Source organism: Rhinatrema bivittatum, chromosome 2, assembly GCF_901001135.1.
Source record: "Rhinatrema bivittatum chromosome 2, aRhiBiv1.1, whole genome shotgun sequence".
Classification (NCBI taxonomy): Eukaryota; Metazoa; Chordata; class Amphibia; order Gymnophiona; family Rhinatrematidae; genus Rhinatrema; species Rhinatrema bivittatum.
Window position 1 is genome coordinate 658,699,668 of NC_042616.1, and position 21,708 is coordinate 658,721,375.

The window sequence follows — 21,708 nt, forward strand, 5'->3', positions numbered from 1 at the left end:
ACGGGCATTACATACCCTGGACTGCAAGCGTGCATTATCTTTCTACCTAAACCGCACTGCAGTAAACAGGAAATCCAGTCAACTTTTTGTATCTTATGATCCAAACAAACCAGGTAAAGCAGTGGGTAAACATCCTTTGTCCAACTGGCTAGCAGATTGCATACAATTTTGTTATGATAAAGCAGGCCTTACTCTTCAAGGGCGAGTAAAAGCTCATTCAGTAAGGGCAATGCCAACCTCAGTAGCACACCTTCGCTCTGTGCCTATTCTTGACATATGTAAAGCAGCAACATGGAGTTCTCTTCACACCTTTGCAGCTCACTACTGTTTAGACAAAGAAGGAAGACAAGATTCAGCCTATGGACAATCTGTCTTAAAGAACTTGTTTCCAGTTTAAACCCAACTCCTCCTACATCCATCCTGCTGTGATCTTCGGATGACTCATTTCCATCAACAAGACTGCAAGTTTGCTTCACTACAAAATGACCCAGCCTCTAGCTTGCTAATCACCCACATGTGAGGACTAGCATCCTGCTTGTCCTGGGATAAAGCAAAATTGCTTACCTTGTAATAGGTGTTATCCCAGGACAGCAGGATGTAGTCCTCACGAAACCCACCCGCCACCCCGCGGAGTTGGGTTCGTTACGTTTTATTATTTTATTTTTTGGCTAACGCTAAATTGCTACAAAACAGACTGAAGGGAGACCCCTGTGGCAGAGAATATCATGGCATGCTGGGCATGCTCAGTGGGCACTCTGGGTGCCAGCCAAAAGTTTCATAGAAACTTTGACAGAAGTTTTTCCGTATAGGGCTCCATTACCGATGTCACCCCACATGTGAGGACTACATCCTGCTGTCCTGGGATAACACCTATTACAAGGTAAGCAATTTTGCTTTATCTCTCTTATTATTATTCTCCTTCCTCCACCCCCGCCAACCCTCCAAAAATGTAAATATATCAATATATTTGCACCACCTTATCTTATGCCCCATGGATCTTGGAACATCCTCCCAGAGTTCGGATAGAGCTACCAGCGCTAGAGCCCCCATCCTCCTTCTTATCCATCACCCCCGAACCCGCTGGAGACTTACCCCATGACGCAGAATCCAATGTGGACAAAGAAGAAGAGCTAGAAGACAACAAATCAGATGAACTAGACCTATTCTGCTTCTTCCTAAACCTGGGCTTCTCCTGATCTCTGGCCTCAGGAACATCATTGGACTTACCCGCAGCTGCAATTGACTTCCCAACACCTACCGCTCCTTCCACTGAGCTCACCACAGCAGGAATAATGACAGGCTGAACTATTATCCACCCCACCCCTGAAGAACCATCAGCTGCCAACTCATCCTGTTGCAGCATAGCTTGATCTGAACCTCCACCAACATGAACCAGAGGACACAAATTATTTGCCTCAGCTATCACAGGGTTACCCTGCCATTCTTCCTGACGAGAAGTACCGGGACCATCAGATGTCCCCGAGGGGCAAACTATTCTGAAGGAAGAAAAACAGCTAAAGCAGCATAGCCAATAAACCCAGCCAAGCACGTCCCCGCAGGTGAATCCCCTCCTCCCGGAAAATACCCGGTCATCAAACGCCAATCCCCTTGCCCCATGCCCCCAGGCTAAACTGCACAAAATTCTATGTCCTCCATACCCCATCCTGATGGCCAATATCCAGGAAAATTACCCCAGTTGCCCATACTAGGAGAGAGGAATCTACTTGAAGAACCAGCACTCACCCACAGGGCCACATGACCCTCAGCACCCACAGGGAAATGCTGCCCAGAGCCTCCCCAGACCCCATGTATACTTCCTTCCTAACCCAATCCACTCATCCCCCAATCATGAGAAAAACCCTCAAGGTAATAAGCAGGATCCCCACTATACCTAACCGCTCCTTCATGGTGTATAATGTACCTTACTCTTGTGTATTGCCTTGAATCAGAAGAGTACCATGTTATTGTATTGTATTCTTCAATTATATTCAATAATACATAGGGTAATACAGCACACCATCTTAAAAACTGCATGCACTGTAGATCATATAACATAAATTAAAAAATAGTCCAAATGAATCAAGTAGAGTTTTGAAGACTAATATATTATCTAAAAATGATTTCTACATAACAGCAACAATGTAAAAAAAAAAAAAAGAATTACTGTGGACTGCTAGTAGAGTAAGTATTCCAGCTTGGGAACAAATACTAAATTAGTTTCATTGTAGCCACAAGATATCACAATTGCATTTTACACATAAATCTAGTGAACAGATTGTTTGCCAAGCCATTACATAGGTCAGTGGTTCTCAGCTTTTCATGAGTACTGTACCCCTTTCAAGAGTTTGAGATATCTCATGTATCTCCAGGTTTATAACAATTAAAAATGTACACCTAATTACTATCAAATTACATTTGGGGGGTTTTCTGCCTTGGTTGCTTATGGTTCCCCCTTCCCTCCACCTCATTCTCCTCTCTACTTTCATCTTGCTTTCTAACTTAGGGCCTGATTTATCAAGGCTTTTCTTCCTTCTGTGTCTATGGGAAAAATGCTTAGTAAATGAGGCCCTTAAAGGTAGATGTTAACAGGGTTGCGCAGGGCAAAACTGGGATATACGAGCGTGACTCGGACCACCTCAGGCCATGTGGCCAATGACGTATCTCCCGGTATGCAGATAATAAAGTTTTGGTAAAAAGGGGGTGGGACATGGGCGGTCTGGGACTGCACCATACAGTCAGTTACGTGAACAAGCGTGCACTGGGATCACACAACCGTGTAACTTGCTTCTGCTATGGGTTACGTGTAAGTAGGTAAATAAAAAGAAAGGGTAGTTAGTGGGATTTTAAGGGTCGGGGTTAGTAGGATAAAAGGGAGGCTAATTAGGTAGGGGTTTAGGAAGTCCTCTTTTTTGAAGTGAACTGGGAGGGAACTGGGAAATAGGCTTACTATTTCGCCTCGCGCATCTACTAACCCTCCCACGTATGCGCTTGAGACTGCATGCGCGCGTCGATATAAAATCATGCATGCATGTACGCGTGGGTAGCTGATTTTATAACATGCGCTCATAAACGTGCGCATGTTATTAAATCAGTGCATCCATGTGCACACTCTGGAAAAACAAGCGCACATGTGTCGCTTTGAAAGTTTCTTCCAAAAAGGAAATAAAAAAATATATAAATCTCCCAATAGCCACTCACAATTTTTTGTATATTAGAATCACTCTTTCTCAATGTGGAAGTTTGAACTACTTAATGTAATTTTTATGGCCGCATCATCAAGCTTGACAATGTGCCTACGTGGTATTCAAATGGAGGCCGTCTGGTCTTATAATCATTTGCGGGCACAAGCATAAGTGATGGAATTTTTTAACAGTGTACTAGTTATTTCTTCACACGGTGATATTTTAGTTGTGCAAAACGTTTTCAGCTCAACAGACGGCCGATGTTTCGCAAGAACTCTGCTTCATCAGGAGTTGACCAGGTACAGTTCTATCATGATTAAATCACTTTACAGGATGATCCTACAAATATGTTATTACAAGAAATTGAACATTTAGGGGTAGAAGGGAATAAGAAAGGTTTTTTGACAAATAAAGAGGCCAATTTTTTGATTAAAAAAACATTCTGTGGGCCCGATTTTTTTTATCTCCTACCTAAGATACATAAAAATATTGAAAATCCACCGGGGAGACCCATCGTCTCTAGTAGGGGCTCGTTACTAGAGCCATTCTCTAAGTTCATAGATCATTTTCTAGCTCCGTTCGTGCCAGAGTTACATTCATATATTAAGGACTCACAACAGATGATCATCTACTTGGAGGGCATTCATTATGATACAAGTGCTTTATTTTTAGTGACTCTAGACATGGAGTCATTTTAAACATGCATCCCACAGGAAGAAATGTTGGACATTGCTGTGGTGTATTTTGAATCTCGCTGTCGTCCACATCACATTCCTTCTGACTTTTTGGCAGCCCTTGTACATATTGCTCTTACAAAACATTTTTTTGCGTATGAACACAGTTTTTTTCAGCAAATACGTGGCACCGCCACGGGTGCCACTATGGCCCAGGATTTAGCGAATTTATTTATGGGTGTATTTGAAGAGAAATGGATTAATTCTAAGCCATTTTTTCAATATATTTTTGCTTGGAAATGCGATATCGATGATATTTTGCTGATCTGGCAAGGGACTCAGGAGCTGTTTAATAATTTTTTGAAATGGTTAAATTCTTGTAATCCCTGTTTACGGCTCACAGCAGATTTTCAAACTCAACATATTACTTTTTTGGATATAACGATTCAAAAACAGAAACAAGACTTTAAAACCACCTTGTTTCGAAAACCTGTGAGTAGTAACACCCTGCTACATTTTTCTAGTGCTCATCCATGGAAGTTGAAAGAGAATTTGCCAGTGGGACAATTCTTCAGGCTTCGTTATTTATGCTCTACAATAGAAGAATATCAACATCAAGCAATCAATTTGAGTCGCCAGTTTTTAGAATGAGGGTATCCAAAACATTGTGTAAAACAAGCTTTTTTGAGAGCCAAATTCACAAACCGGGAGTGGCTGTTTCTACTGCGCAATAAAGATGATGAAGAGGCACTGACTTGTGTAGTACCATTCTCTCATATGGCACCGATGATGAGAGATGTGATTCTACAAAATTGGCATATTCTACAAAATTATGCCGAATTTGATTCTAGACCAAGATTTACTTACACCAAAGGCTCCAATTTAAAGGATCAATTGGTACATTCAGATTCAACCATTCAGACAGAATGAGGGCTCACACAAAGACTGCGGATCATACTCCGTATGTCCAAATATGATGGCAACCAACAATTTGGAACGTAGGAATCCTCGGCTCACTATAAAGTTGAAACAACATACCACTTGCAAATCGACAGAGATTGTATACATTATCATTTGCCCATGCGAAATGATACACGTGGGCAAAACCAAATGACAGCTGTGGACAAGGATGATCGAACACAGATCAAGTTTTTGTCAACCAATCATGTCAATGCACCCATTGTTACTCATTGCTGTGAAATGGGGCATACATTGAAGAATTGAGAGTGTGTGTGATTGAACAGATACTTCCACACTGGCGGGGAAGAGATTTAAATAAAAAATTGTTGCAAGCTGAACAAAAATGGATACACAAACTTGATACATTGCATCCAAAAGGATTGAACGCAGAGCTTGAATTGAATTTTTTTTGTGAATGATTGACAGTGCACAGACGTCATTCTCACATCATCACGCTAACGTATCCCCTGATTGGATGGTGGAGGAGTTTTAAGCTGACAGCCGACGTCTAGATGGTCTCTGTTCCTTCGTTTGTTTTGAAGCTTGTGAGACTGGACAGGTCCGGATGAAAGGTTGGAGTAGATGGCCAACAGCAGATAAGTGATCTATTAGATTTTTGATCTTATAGTAACAGTATCTTTCTATATGATGCAGATAAATGAACAGAGAGAAATTGAAATGGTGATTTAATCATGATAGAACTGTACCTGGTCAGCTCCTGATGAAGCAGAGTTCCTGCGAAACATCGGCCGTTTGTTGAGCTGAAAATGTTTTGCACAACTAAAATATCACCGTATGAAGAAATAACTAGTACACTATTAAAAAATTCCATCTCTTATGCTTGTGACCGCAAATGATTATAAGACCGGACGGCCTCCGTTTGAATACCAGGTAGGCATGTTGTCAGGCTTGATGATGCGGCCATAAAAATTACATGAAGTAGTTCAAACTTCCACATTGAGATAGAGTGATTCTAATATACAAAAAATTGTGAGTGGCTATTGGGAGATTTATATATTTTTTTATTTCCTTTTTGGAAGAAATAATCATTTTGAGTGGGAATCATTTTCGCGCTCTTTTGGTTTTGTCACTTTGAAAGTTACCATTTTTGTTTCCTAGCTCTCCTTTCCATGTTCTACTTTCTTCTATGCTTGCATATCTTTCTTTAATCTCACTTTTCTCTGTCTTTCTTCTCAACTATCTTTCTCCATTACCAATGCTTTATCTCTAACATGCCTCTCTTTCTCCCTTCCATCTCTCACCCTTCTTCTCTCCATTTCTCATCCCTCCACTTAAGAACATAAGATTTGCCATACTGGGTCAGACCAAAGGTCCATCAAGTCCAGAATCCTGTTTCCAACAGGGGGCAACCCAGATCACAAGTACTTGGCAGGATCCCAATAGATTTAATAGATTTCATGCTGCTTATCCCAGGAATAAGCAGTAGATTTCCCAAAGTCCACTTTAATAACCAGCTTTAATAACCAACTTTAATAACCAGCTTTAATAACCAGCTTTAATAACCAACTTTAATAACCAGCCCTCACTAAACCCCCCGGACCAAACATCCCAGACGACCAAGCTCAAAAAAAAGCCAGTGAACTTGCCGACTTTTTCGACAACAAAATCACAGCACTCGTAGCCCCCCTCAAAGGACTAACGCCACACACAAGCCTCGCAAACAACCACAACCAGCAATCAACTACATCAACCACTTTTCAACCCATCACACACACAGCTGTCCTTGAATCTCTTGAACCCACGTCCACCTTAGAAATAGCGAATATCCTAAAGAAGATAAAACCGTCCTCTCACCCCTTAGACCTTATACCATCAAACCTGCTGAGTTCAATCCATGACATCATTGCCAAGCCAGTTGCCAATATCATTAACTGCTCCCTCGCCCAAGGCCAAGTTCCGGACCAACTCAAGTCAGCACTGCTCAAACCTCTCCTCAAAAAACCCAACCTTCCCACCACAGATCCGGCCAACTACAGACCTATAGCTAACCTCCCCATGCTAGCTAAAATTATGGAGAAAGTTGTCAACAGACAACTTGCTGAATTCCTTGAAGAGAACAATATCCTCACCAATAATCAATATGGATTCCGAAAGAAAAAAAGCACTGAATCCTTATTAGCCACACTAGCGGACACCATCATCTTCAATCTCGAAAAAGGCCAACCTTGTCTCCTCGCGCTCCTGGATCTTTCCTCAGCTTTCGACACCGTGAACCACCCTAACCTACTACAACAACTGACAAATATCGGCATCACTGGAGCAGCTTTTAACTGGTTTAAATCCTTCTTAGAGAACAGATCATACAAAGTTAAGATAAACAATAAGGAATCTCACCCCATCCAAGCCAAGATGGGGGTACCACAAGGATCATCACTCTCCCCCACCCTCTTCAACATTTACCTTCTCCCACTCTGTCATCTGCTTACTAACCTCAAACTCACCCATTTCCTATACGCGGATGACATACAAATTCTCATACCTATCACAGAGACCATACACAAAACCATGGATCATTGGAAAAAATGCCTCTCATCCATCAACGATCTTCTAACCAGCCTCAACCTCGTTCTAAACACCAAAAAAACGGAAATCCTCATAATAGCACCAGATAAATCTGCCCCGCCAACATCCAGCAACCCTCCAGACGCCTCAGGATACTCCACAGCACCTCAAGTCAGAGATCTGGGAGTACTACTAGACAACAGACTCAGCCTCAACAAATTCATAAATAACACCACAAAAGAATGCTTCTTTAAATTACAAGTGCTGAAGAAACTAAAGCCCCTTCTACTCTATAGGGACTTCCGCACAGTACTCCAGGCCATCATTCTCACTAAATTAGATTACTGTAATTCACTCCTGCAAGGCCTTCCAGCATTCACTACCAAACCACTCCAGATGGTACTGAATGCCACTGCAAGAATACTTACCAATGCCAAAAAAAGGGACCATATCACCCCGATCCTCCAACATCTCCACTGGCTTCCCATCAAATATAGGATTCAGTTCAAGACCTGCATGATGATTCACAAGGCCCTTCACAACATCTCCCCACTCAACCTAACTTTCCAGCTTCAACTACACTCTTCTAACAAACCAACCAGAACGGCATACCAGAATAGAATGATCACACAACCTGCAAAATCTACCCTGAGAAAACGTGCTCTATCCACAGCGGGCCCGTCTCTCTGGAACTCACTACCACCAGACCTCCGTCTTGAACCATGCCACATTACTTTCAAGGCGAAACTCAAAACTTGGCTATTCCATCAAGCTTTCCCAGAGAGCTAATAGCAATAAGAACAAACATCCAGCCTTGCCTTGCAGCAATAATGTAATGTTCATCTTGCTTCAGTTACATGTACCAAGTTATTTCCTAAGTTTATTTCAGTTGTTTTAAATTAGATTGTACTTTACTATAGTTTATTCGATATGTTCCATGTTCCATGTATGTTCCATGTAAACCGCCTTCCCGGCGATAGTTTTCTCTGTTAATTGTGAACCGGAGTGATATGTATTGTATACAGGAACTTCCGGTATATAAAAACCTAAAAATAAATAATAATGGTTTATGGAATTTTCCTCCAGGAACTTGTCCAAACCTTTTTTAAACCAGCTATACTAACAGCTGTTACCACATTTTCCATCAATGAATTCCAGATTTTAATTATGTGTTAAGTAAAAAAATATTTTCTTCTATTTGTTATAAATGTGTTACTTAGTTACTTCATTGCATGTCTCCTAGTCTTTGTATTATTTATAAGAGTAAACAACAGATTCACATTTATCCATTCCACTCCACTCATTATTTTAAAGACCTGTATCATAACTCTCCTCGGTTGTCTCTTCTCTAAGCTTAAAAGCCCTACCTCTTTAGCCTTTCTTCATTGAGGAATTGTTCCATCCCCTTTATCAGTTTGGTCACCCTTCTTTGTACCTTTTCTAATTCTGCTGTATCTTTTTTGAGATATGTTTGACCAGAATTGCACACGATATTCAAGGTGCAGTCACACAATGGAGCAATACAGAGGCATTTAGATATTTCCCGTTGATAACAGGGCTGAATTAGCCATGTTGTCATGGGAACTGTTAATCAGGGCCTGGGAGGCGGAGCTTCCAAAGAGAAAGACAGAGCTTTGCTCTGTGCGGATGCGCTTGAGTTCCCACGCAGGAAATAGAACTCTCCTCAGTCTGTTTCTTTCCGCACACGGGAACACACACGGAGCTTCTTTCTCCTCAACTGAGTCAAAGATAGAAAAATTTTTGATGTCTAAAAAATCGCCCCAAGGCTACCAGTGTCTGGGCCTCGATCATAATCAGAGTGAATGCGAGCATTGCGGCCACATGTCACCCAGGGCCCAGAGGCAGAGAGTTCAGAAGATAGAAGATCATAAACTTCGCACTGCAGGCTCATATGCCCCTCCATCGGAGGCTCACTCCTCACCAGGCCCATTGAAACCTCGAAGCCTAAAGGTAAGGAGGGCCTCGTAGATGGATCTTCCATCCTCCAGGCCTGGAGAAGACAACAAGAATACTCAAAGGAGTCGAGAACCCCATAGAACAAAACCAAAACCCCATCGGGACCGATCGAGGTCTAGCCGTAGCTCATACCAGCAATCAGGAAAGCAAACCAGCACAAATGAGCTGACATGGAGCCATAGTCAATCAGAATTGCCGGATGCGCCGAGATCAAAGCCTCATTCATCGACATGGAAGCGATCGATGCCTGCGTCAGCTCCGACTCATCCGGTGCAGACGAAGAAGCATGGCGTCGAATCAGTTCCGCCATTGAAGCATGGCGCAAAATCGATACTACCATCGATGCACGGCACAGGACCAGCGCATGGCGAGGGACTAATGCCTACATCTGCACACAGCATGGGATCGACGCCAATTTCGATGCACGGCGCGAAACTGAAGCCACAATCAATGCTCGGTATGGGATCGATGCCAAAATCAAAACACGACGCCAAGAAGACGCACAAGCAAGCGTCATCGACGCATCCACCCACATCATCGACACACTTAACATCTAGCTCGACGCACGGTTCTGACAAATTGAAGCACTCGACTCTTAAATTGAAAACTCAAGGGTCTGCGTCAAAATCAATGGGAACTGGGACCAGTCTACCACAGAAACACAGAAGATCTCGTTCAAGAGAACGTGAACTAGGTTCTCTGTCTAAAACTAAGATTTCAAGACAGCAGAGCTCACCAACATAGAGCCCTCAAATTCCCAGGCCTTCTATGTCGACAATGGAGGAACATACCCCAGGTCATCGACTAACATCCGATGAACTAATAGATGTACCTTCTCATTCCTCCTCGGCTTCTCCGACATCACAGGTACCGGGAAAAGGCCCAGGTTCTACAAGAACCATTAACCAAGAAACGAAAGATAGTCAATGACTTACACCCACAAAGACATCCAGTGGGTAGAGATAACTCGGACACCTTGTGTGCGGCGATCTCCCCAAGATATGGCCAAGGGGTAACAAAGCCTCAAATGCCACCCAAAAAGCAACAAGCCTTCTCCCAATTATCAGAAGCGCTATCTGGATTCTTTCAAACATTGCAAAATACTTTCACCCTCCCTCCTTTCCCGGCGGGCAGTTCACCACATTCCACTCAATCATCAAGGGAGCCAAACCCAGAGCCCACTCTGGTTACCCAGCCATCCAGTTCAAAACTCCCTGTTCTGGTACTTCCTTCTCCTGTTCAATCATACGTCCCCGGATATGTCAACGGGATATCCTTCTGACGCACCAGAAGATCCTCCAGAGCCATATTCACCACCAGAGGACTTGTCCTACCCCAAATTTCTGGAAAAGGTAGGCTCCATCCTCCACTTGGAGGTTCAAAACGTACTGGACCCGAGGGGTGAAACTTTAGACCTTCTAAAGATATTTGACTTACCAGCAGAGCCTACTTCCTTGCCCTCTCACAAGGTCCTAGATGCCGTCTTGAAAAAATTGTGGGAAACCCCGTACACTGGGGCTCCAGTGTCCTGAAAGGAGGACTTGAAGTTTTGCATGAAACAGTCACCCTATTACTCATTACCACTGCTTCCGCATACCTTTTTCACTCAACGCACAATAAAGCTCTGGAATTTGTTGCCAGAAGATGTGGTTAGTACAGTTAGTGTAGCTGGGTTCAAAAAAAGTTTGGAAAGTTCTTGGAGGAGAAGTCCATTAACAGCTATTAATTAAATTTACTTAGGGAATAGCCACTGCTATTAATTGCATCAGTGGCATGTGATCTTCTTAGTGTTTGGGTAATTGCCAGGTTCTTGTGGCCTGGTTTGGCCTCTGTTGGAAACAGGATGCTGGGCTTGATGGACCCTCGGTCTGACCCAGCATGGCAATTTCTTATATTCTTATGTTCTTACCTCCATCGCGATGGAATCAGCCATGCAGAAGGCTAAGAAAACAAAACTACAGGCCTCTGCACCCCCAGGGAAGGACCATCCCTCTTTGGATGAATTTGCAAAGAAAACATTCCAATTTTTCAATGTTATTAGCAAGCATTCATCAACATCAATTTTACATCGTGCAATATTTGTATGAATGCGTGCAGGCGATAAAAGGTCAACTATTTACATCAGAGCTTACTGAACCAACCATGTCCAAACCGTTCAGATATTGAGGAAGGGATTCGGCACCTAATCAGGACGGTATATGAGGCTTTTGAAACTGTAATCAGGTCTTCCGCAACAGCCATAGCAGCTCGTCAAATGGTGTGGCTATGTGCGAGCGCGATCCGAGAGGACGTCCATGCCAAATTAGCAAATTTGCCGTGTAAAGGGGATAATTTATTCATACCTCGGTTTCAGGAGACGGTAGCAAATCTGAAGGAACAATCCGTGGCTGTACAATCTTTGACTGACCCCCAAGCATACGCCGCACCACAACGCTACTTCACGGGAGGGTGTAGACAATTATATCCACGTAGGCCCTTCCAACCCTACTCCTCCTATCGGCTTCCCTCTTATCAGCCACAACAACACTCGCAACAGCAACAATCTCACAGGGGAAGGGGGCGCCCTAGGTCCAATCAGAACCAGAGCCAACAACCTACAGCTCCAGCCAAACTGTCTCAGTCTTTTTAGAGATTCATTCGCCATCACCACAGCTCACTCCGCCAGGAAGACTAACATGCTGTTGGGTTCAGAATGGGTATCAGCTGCATTTCTTGAAAAAAAAAAGACTCCCACATCTTGCTGCAGGGGGTCCCAAACTACACCAACCCCAGTTGGTGACAGAAATAGCATTGTTACTTCAATAATGGACCATTCGTTCAATCCTCCTATTGGCCTGCAACAAGGGGTTCTATTCTCCATACTTTCTAATTCCCAAGAAGTCCGGTTGCCTACGACCAATCCTAGACCTCTGGTAATTGAACAAGTATCTAGTGAAAGAAAAATTCAAGATGGTATCGTTAAAGTTAATACTACTACTGCTCCAACCTAACGATTGGATGTGCTCAATAGATTTGAAGGATGCCTACACGCACATCCCTATCCACCCGTCATCATGGCGTTACCTGTCTTTCCAATTCCAGAACAAACATTACCAATATATGGTTCTTCCTTTTGGCCTATCATCGGCCCCCAGAGTTTTCATGAAATGCATAGTGGTGGTGGTGGCGTCCCTCCGGCAAAGGGACATGAGGATTTTTCCATACCTCGACGACTGGCTTCTAGTGGCATTGAATCCCTCGCTACTCTTAATGCAACTACGTCAATTGACCAAGAGCTTGGACCAATTGGGATTAGTCATCAACTACCAAAAGTCGATTTTAACCCCAACACAAGTTCTGTAGTTCATAGGAGCTCGATTGGATACCACTCGCAGCAGGGCCTTCCTATCGAAGGACAGACGATTGGAGATGCTACGTCTTCTACGTTCCCTCAGAATAATGCAGCATCCTTCAGCGCATCAGATCTTTACTGTACTTGGACACATGGCAGCGGCCATATACACGGTACCCAATACCAGATTACATATGAGATGACTTCAATGGGGAGTTGAAATGTCAATGGAAACAACCCCTACGACTACGGGTGAATGTTACTGTGGAAATGTCCAAGGACATAACCTGGTGGCTCAACAAAACTACGCTAACCAAAGGCGACATTTTTAGCGCTCCATCACACAACACAGTGCTTACAACCAATGCCTCTCGCAAAGGTTGGGGAGCACACTTGGACCACCTGCAGATGCAGGGACTATGGTCCCAACAAGAATAAAATCTGCAGATCAATCTGCTAGAACTCAGAGCAATACGCAATGCAATACAAGCTTTTCTCTCTCACCTTCAAGGTTGCCGTGTAATGGTCTACACTGACAATCAGGTGGCAATGTTTTACATCAACAAGCAAGGAGGGTCCGGGTCATGGTCCCTCTGCAAGGAGACACTCCTCATCTTCAACCACTCCATACAACTCCAGGCAAATTATCTTCCGGGAGTCATCAACACCCGGGCAGACAGGCTCAGCAGAATATTCTATCCTCACGAATGGTTCCTCAACCACCAGGTCACGCAAAGAATTTTTGCTCAATAGGGAGTACCAACTATGGATCTTTTTGCCATGGAGGAGAACGCAAAAGTGCCTCAGTTCTATTCGATCTCTCCAAGTCCTCATCGGACAGCACAGGATGTGTTCCTCCTCCCTTGGACAGAAAGGCTGCTTTACGCCTTTCCTCCAATACCTCTCATAACAAGAACCATTCAAAAGTGTATACAGGATGCATCACACCTAATATTGATAGCCCCAGCTTGGCCCCAACAGCCGTGATACACCTACCTGCTGAATCTTTCCATAGAAGATCCAATTCCCCTGCCGGATCAGCCAGATCTCTTAACACAAGAGGGAGAGACTCTCCTACACCCGATGCACTCCTCCCTTCACTTGACAGCATGGAAGTTGAACAGATCCTCCTAGCTGAACAGGGCATATCCCTTGAAGCACAAGGGATCATAATAGAATCCAGGAAACCATCCACAAGAAGAAATTGTTGCTTTAAGTGGAATCGATATTCCGCATGGTGTTCAGACAAAGGTCTTCATCCCTTGGATTGTTCACCCGAATCTCTTCTAGATTACCTTCATACCTTGTACAAAGCTGGCCTAGCAACTTAGCCTGTGAGGGTTCATCTCAGCACTATTTCAGCCTATCACAGATCACATCGGGGCCAACCTATTTCACTTCATCCCTTGGTATCTCACTTCATCAAAGGTCTCTCATGAATTAGACCGCCTATATCCAAGCCTCTAGTACCATGGAACCTCAATCTCATTCTGGAACAGCTTATGCTATCGGCCTTCGAACCCTTGGTCTCAGCCCAAATAAAATACCTCACATGAAAGTTAGTCTTCCTTGTAGCAGAGAACTCGGCATGCAGAGTTAGTGAGTTGCAAGCCTTGGTCCATTATAGCCCTTATCTTCAATTTTATCATCATAAAACTGTCCTACGAACTCATCCATCGTTCCTTCCACAGGTGGTTTCACAATTCCGACATTCTTCCCTAAGCCTCATCAAAATGAAAGGGAATGTGCTCTGCATACCTTAAACTGTAAACATGCCTTAGCATACTATAAGGAGAGGACACAATCACAAACACAAGCTTCACAGTTATTTGTCTCTTTCAATCCTAATGCACCGGGAACCCCAGTAGCTAAACGAACCATTTCCAGCTGGATAGCGCAATGTATTCAGTTCTGCTACAGCAAACGGAAGCTCTATCTTATTTCGCACCCAAATGCTCATCAGGTACGAGCAATGGCGGCCTACATAGCTCATGAGAAATGTACAGCCCATTGACATTTGCAATGCGGCTACCTGGTCCTCCCTACATACCTTCACGTCCCACTACTGTCTGGACCAACAGTCATCAGGTGATGCCAGGATGGGAAAAGAGATTCTTCACTCTTTGACATCTAAATGACCTTGTCAACTTTCCACTAAAATCAAATCACGCATAACAAAGAAATACGCAGACACACGGCGTGATAGGGAGCTATGGACTCCCATGACAATATGGCTAATTCAGCCCTGCTATCAACTGGAAAAAGCAAGTTTGCTTACCATAAACAGTGTTTCCATAGATAGCAGGATGAATTAGCCATGCTGACCCACCCACCTCCCTGGATGGTCGACATGCCGTGCCTTATGTTCATCTACTACTTAATCACAGACTGAGGGAGAGTTCTATTTCCTGCACGGGAACTCACGCACAGCCGTACAGAGCAAAACTCTTTCTTTCTCTTTGGAAGCTCCGCCTCCCGGGCCCTGATTGACAGTTCCCATGACAGCATGGCTAATTCATCCTGCTATCTATGGAAACACCATTTACGGTAAGCAAACTTGCTTTTCTCTGTTTTATTCTACATGCCTTTCCTAATAATTTCTAGCATTCAATTTGCTTTCTTGGCTGTCGCTGCACACTGAGCAGATGATTTCAACATATTATCCACAATGATGCCTAGATCATTTTCCTGGGTGGTGACACCTAATGTGGAACCTTGTATTGTATAATTATAATTTGGGTTGCTCTTCCCTATGTACATTACTTTCCACTTGTCCACATTAAGAGGTAGATTTTAAAAGAAGTGCGAGTACGTTCATGTGCACATGCTTCCTGGCGCGCACGCAAGGACGCAACAATTTTATAACATGCATGAGCTGGCGACTGGGAGGGAACTTCCCTATTCCCTACGCTAACATCCCTTCCCCTTTCCTTCCCAACCGCTAAATCCTACCTTTTGGCTTTTATTGTTTTTGTTTTCCAACTTACTTCAGGGCCCGACCTGAAGTAAGTTGCGCGTGCTGATCAGCGATCAATGGCGCTGTACCGGCCTGCTCTGGAATTTGTTGCCAGAGGATTTGGTTAGTGCAGTTAGTGTAGCTGGGTTCAAAAAAGGTTTGGATACGTTCTTGGAGGAGAAGTCCATTAACGGCTATTAATCAAGTTTACTTAGGGAATAGCCACTGCTATTAATTGCATCAGAAGCATGGGATCTTCTTAGTGTTTGGGTAATTGCCAGGTTCTTGTGGCCTGGTTTGGCCTCTATTGGAAACAGGATGCTATGTTATAAAATCAAATGTACATGTGCGCGCGTACATTTGAAAATCTACCTCAAAATATTTATGCACACAAAAAATGCTGTGCTGAAAACATTTTTGTGCATGTAACAGGGTCCCCTAATTGGGTCCTTGCCCCCATGAGTTTACACTGGGCTAGGACCTAATAGTGTGACCAAGGACAGTTGCTTACAGCTGAACTATTTAAACTGTGCTTTAGACCTGCCTAAATAAGTTTTGACAATGCACAGCCAGCTAGCTGCAGGGTTAACAAGTTGAGAGAAGGACTGCCTGCTCCAAAAACAAACAAGAAGCATTGATAAGGCTTGCATAGGATAACAAAAGGAATCATCTGACATACAGGGTCATTTTTCAAAATGCGATGGGCTATTATCACGTACGTTAGGGCCTTATCACATGTAATAAAGGACATAATTGGGTTAAAGGACATAACAGGACATAATTGGGTTCTAGGATCTCCCCTTCCCCAACTATTTTTAGTCTGTTCCTCTCTTTTTTTTCTTCTTGACTTACAGCCCTTACTTCTTGTCCCCCTTCCCTCTTATCTCTTGTCCCCTCCTCACCTCTTATCTCTTATCTCTACCCATTGCCATGTCCCTCTCTCCACACCCTGTGCCATCTGTTACTCTAAGGTTACCCGAACTATTCTACGTAAGTGCTAAAGTTAAGGTTACTATTAATGATTTAAATGTTCTAATGTGCCAATGTTCCCTAAAGTCCCGTCCCCTATTCGTTCTATTCGAAGCATTATTATGTATTCATATTTATATATTCTACTAGACGTTATGTTCTAATGTTACGGCCTAGCCGCGATTGCTCTGTTTTATCTTATTCTTTTGACGCTATGTTTTAATGTAACGCCTTAGACGCGATTGTTCTGTTGTTGTTGCGATCCTGCCCGCGAGGAGCGCGGGCAGGCTCTTACCTTTGTGGCCAGTCGGGCCACTAACGCTGCTTCTCTCTTCCTGAATCAGCTGGGGCCATCCCCGCAGCTGTTGCCATGCGCCGGCTCCTCTGCTCCTGTTTCTGCCTTCCCCCGACGTGCTGCTGCGATCCCGGGACCTTCAGCCAGCAGGGAGGCCGTCCCTGCTGGAGCCTGCTTCAGCCCGGGTCCTCGACCGGCAGGGGGCTGTCCCTGCCGGTGCCTGCAGCTCTCTACTATGCCTGCAGCCTGCTACAGCTCCCACAGCTCCCTGCAGCCAGCCTTACTTCTGCTTCAGTCCTTGCAGCTGGGAGCTGCTTCAGCGACCTGCCTTCACCCAGCTCCAGCCCAGGGCTGCTCCGCTGCTTCCCTGGGCCCTCCACGTGGCTGAGGATGCCACCAGCTTCCAGCTCTTCTCTCCGGCTCCCTAGGGCGTGGGCGTGCGCCTCTCTACTCCTCTTCAAGGGCCAGCCAGGTGTGGCCCCCTGCTGGCCCCTCCCTGGGTGTTGTCATCATCAGCCCTACTAAAGGGCTCAGTTTTCAGTCTAACTTTGCCTTCGCAAGGAGTTGGTCACTCCTGGGATTTTACCATCCTTGCTCCAGGAGTTGTCCGTGTTCCAGCCTTCTGCAAGGTCCTGTGTTACTTGTTCTCTGTCGGAGCTCCTCGTCCTGTCCTGATGCCTACCTGCTGTTCCAGTCCTGATGTCTGCTTGATGTTCCAGCCCTGATGTTTGCCTGTCCATGTTCCTGCCCTTGGCCTGTCTTCCAATCCGATCCCGTGTTCCAGTCCAGTTGATGCCTTTACCTTGCCTTCGGCTGCCGGTGTGCAGCAAACCCTGCTTCAGGCTGCCGGTGTGCAGCAAACCCCTGCTATATGCTGCCAGGAGTGCAGCAACCTGCTTCTACCCTGTTCCTGAATCTCCTGAAAGCTAGCACCTCGTTCCTGTTCTTCAAGATGTCCTGGTGCCTCGTGGCAAGCCATGTCGTGGTCCGTGACCAGCCCCATGGGCGGGCTGAGTAGGGCGCTTCATGATGCAAGCCATGCACCTCGTTCCTGAGTCTGTGAGAAAGCCTTACCCTGTTCCTGAATCTCCTGAAAGCTAGCACCTCGTTCCTGTTCTTCAAGATGTCCTGGTGCCTCGCGGCAAGCCATGTCATGGTCCGTGACCAGCCCCATGGGCGGGCTGAGTAGGGCGCTTCGTGATGCAAGCCATGCACCTCGTTCCTGAGTCTCTGAGAAAAGCCTTACCTTGTTCTTGAACTCTCTGAAAGCCTGGTATTCTGCAGCAACCCCTGTTGTGGTCCGTGACCAGCCCCACAGGCGGGCTGTGTAGGGCGCTCCTTGTTGCCAGTCTCGAACCTCGCCCTTGAGTCTCCTGTATGCATCATACCTCGTTCCTGATTCCACGTCTGCACTTCCAGTACCTCGCTCCTGAGTCTACGTCAGCACGTCCAGTACCTTGCTTCTGAATCTACGTCAGCACGTCCAGTACCTTGTCTCTGAGTCCACGTCTGCACTTCCAGTACCTCGTTTCTGAGTCTCGTCTGCATCCATATTCCAGTCCTCGCTGCCCTGGCCTCCATCCGGCCTGCCGCTTCGTGCCGTACCCTGCGGCAGGTCCGAAAGGGCTGGGAACGGTCGGAGGACTGTTCACAAGACCAACATAGCGTTGTTGGGTCTTTCGAAGCGTGCAGGCCCGGAGGAGGGCCTGTCTTCCAGTCATCACTCCAGCTTGCTTCCGTCCAGCCCATGCTCGGGCATGCCACGCCTCCCGCGGCACCTCTTCAGACCTCTCTGGCGTCGAGCCGCGGCCCAAGGGCACACACATCTCCCAGGAGTGGGATCGCTCTCCGAGCGCTCCGCAACAGTTGTATTGTAAACCGACATGATTTGTAAATCCTTCAAGAATGTCGGTATATAAGAATTCAAAATAAATAAATAAATAAATAATAATGCCCTAACACACGCGATAACGCACGCGATAACGACCGCATCACAACGATAAAATTTAAATGAGGAAAAGGAGAGGGGTTTGATCGTGATTTTAAAAATTTTGGGTCCGGTTGCGCTGCAGACAATAATGTTGTACACATTGGGGTAGATTTTCAAAAAGCGTGCCTTCGCGTACTTTTGTTGGCGCATCAGGTGCAAACAAAAGTACGCTGGATTTTAGTAGATACGCGCGTAGCCGCTAAAATCCTGGATCGGCGCGCGCAAGGCTGCCGATTTCGTGTAGCCGGCGCGCGCCGAGCCGCACAGCCTGCCGCCGTTCCCTCCAAGGCCGCTCCGAAATTGGAGCGGCCTCGGAGGGAACTCACTTTCGCCCTCCCCTCACCTTCCCCTCCCTTCCTCTATCTAACCCACCCCCCCGGCCCTATCTAGACCCCCCCCCCTACCTTTGTCGGGGGATTTACGCCTCCCAGAGGGAGAAGTAAATCCCCGCGTGCCAGTGGGCCGCTAGCGCGCCGAGACGCAACCTGGGGGCGGTTCCGGAGGGTGCGGCCACGCTCCCGGACCGCCCGGGGCCAAAACCACGCCCCCGGGCCCGCCCCCGAAATGCCGCGCCGATCCGACACGCCCCCCTCGAAAAACCCCGGGACTTACGCGAGTCCCGGGGCTCTGCGCGCGCTGGTAGGCCTATGGAACATAGGTGCACCGGTGCGCAAGGCCCTGCTCGCGTAAATCCGGGCGGATTTACGCGAGCAGGGCTTTTAAAATCCGCCCCATTATCGCCGGCAGTAGCACTGGAAATAACTACACCTTTTGCAGGGGCGCTATGGGGGCAATAGTGTGTGCTGTAGCTGCAACTGTGGTGGGAGAAAATGCACTGCCGCGATGCAGCCTGGTGCACACTATTGCTCCCCTGCCCCTTTTCTGCCCGTGGCTCTTCATTCCGCTATATATAGCAGAATGAAAAATCTAGGCCAATGTGAGCTAATTGGAGCTAGCTATGCCCAGGCTGAGGACATCAGAGTGAACTTTAGCCTATGAACAAAGAGGAAAAAAGCATGGTTCTGTGTTTTTCCCGGGCTTTCTGAGGGTATGGATAATGGCTGTTCAACTGAATGGAGCTGGACAGAGGGGAGCATTGTTTATGGCAGCTGGAGAGAGAGACAGACAGAAGGAGTTGTGACCTGGAAAGAAGCTAAGCAGCAGTGTGATATCCACAAATGCAGTAGGAGGAAGTCTGTGTGCCCAGAAGAAGTAGATATCCAAGGATTTCCCCAAACTAGGGGCTGGGTGGCTGGATCATGCAGGCTAATAGATTGAGATAAAAAGAAATACATTTTACAAGAGGTATTCAGGAAAAGAGAAGAGTAGGTTTTCTTTTTCCCATTCTCCCTATCCCTTTACTGCTGTATCAGTCCTGCTAAGCTGAACACAGACTTCTACTTGTATGTACAGCTTTCTGAAATACTGCTTACTGTGCTGGACTGGTTATAGGAAAGCCTTGTGATTAGGGACCTGCAGAGATTGTGGGGCTCAAGCCTGCCCTGGTTGTGGGAAGTTAGACATTTCAGCAGCCCAAAGGAAGAGCCATTTCACAAACTACAGTATGTATTGGATTTTCCTTACCATAAACAGTGTTTGGTGTTTATTTCCTATTAGTGTTTTATTTTATTATTAGTTAGTATCACTTTTAATTTTAAGTTCCTCACTATTGTAAACTGCTTTGATCAGTTTTGTATTGGTAAAACAGTAAATAAATACATAAATAAATAGATAAATAAATATACTGTGACTGGGGATAATTTGGAAGGTGAATTCCTGAGTACCCAAAGATAAACCGGTTTTGTGGGATTCTATTGTTCTTGCTTTATTTACTTTATGCAGCACCCTTAGGAGTTTATTTGCAGTGTTTATTATTATTGCTATATTTGTTCCAGCTTTACTTTTTTGCAAGCACCAACTGCCAGACTTTTACAATTTAGTATTGCTGGTTACATGTTACTCTATATCTGTTAATGTGATTTAAAAAAAAAGGAGAAAATACCCCATGTATTAATATCAATATCCACAACGTAACGAGTGAAAAGCTTACCATGCATTTAATCAAACAACACATTTGTATAAATTTTTGAGGCATCAAACATGGATCTTTTTTATTTATTTATTTATTTCAAATTTTTATATACCGGCATTCGAGACAGCAGTCACATCATGCTGGTTCACATAAAACAGGGGTGCATAGAAAACATAACTATAACAAAGGTGCTGAAAAGGCAGTTACATATAACAGGGTGATAAGAACTTGGATGAGAAGGAAGAGAAAGGATAGGTTATTAAATTACATATGTAAAACAATAGAATGGATAACCAAGGTGTAGTTGGAGATTAGTAGACTATGTTGGCGTCCGGGAAGGCTTGTAAGAATATCCAGGTCTTTAGTCTTTTTTTGAAGGTTGAGATGCAAGGTTCTGTTCTGAGATTTGAGGGGATGGAGTTCCATAACGGAGGGATGGCTGTAGAGAAAGCCCGGTCTCTTAGTGTGCAGTGTCTGGTAGATTTGGACGGTGGTACCTGTAGCGATCCCTTGTATGCATCTCTTGTCGGTCTTGATGAGTTGTGTAGTCGGAGGGGGATCTGTAGGTCGATGGTATCAGTATAAATTTTTTTCGATGAAGCACTCCACCCCTTGTCATCATATGCTAATATTTTAATTGTACCATTAAATAGTGATTTAAAATTCTTAAACGTGAATATTCAAAACTAAAGAAGAAACATGGATGCTCCCAAGCGTCAGTCAAAGAAAGTCAATGAGAGATGATTACTTAACTTAATCCTTTCTCAAGATCGGCGTTCATGAGGTTTCCTGGTTCCACCAACATCTTCCTCCAGAAAT

The 21,708-nt window shown here is 45.0% G+C and overlaps 1 protein-coding gene across 1 annotated transcript in view; it reads left to right on the top strand.

Annotated features, from left to right (window-relative positions):
* The window catches only part of MCMDC2 (minichromosome maintenance domain containing 2), a 298,944-nt gene that overhangs the window by 190,281 nt on the left and 86,955 nt on the right, over nucleotides 1-21,708 (top strand). The window lies entirely within an intron of this gene.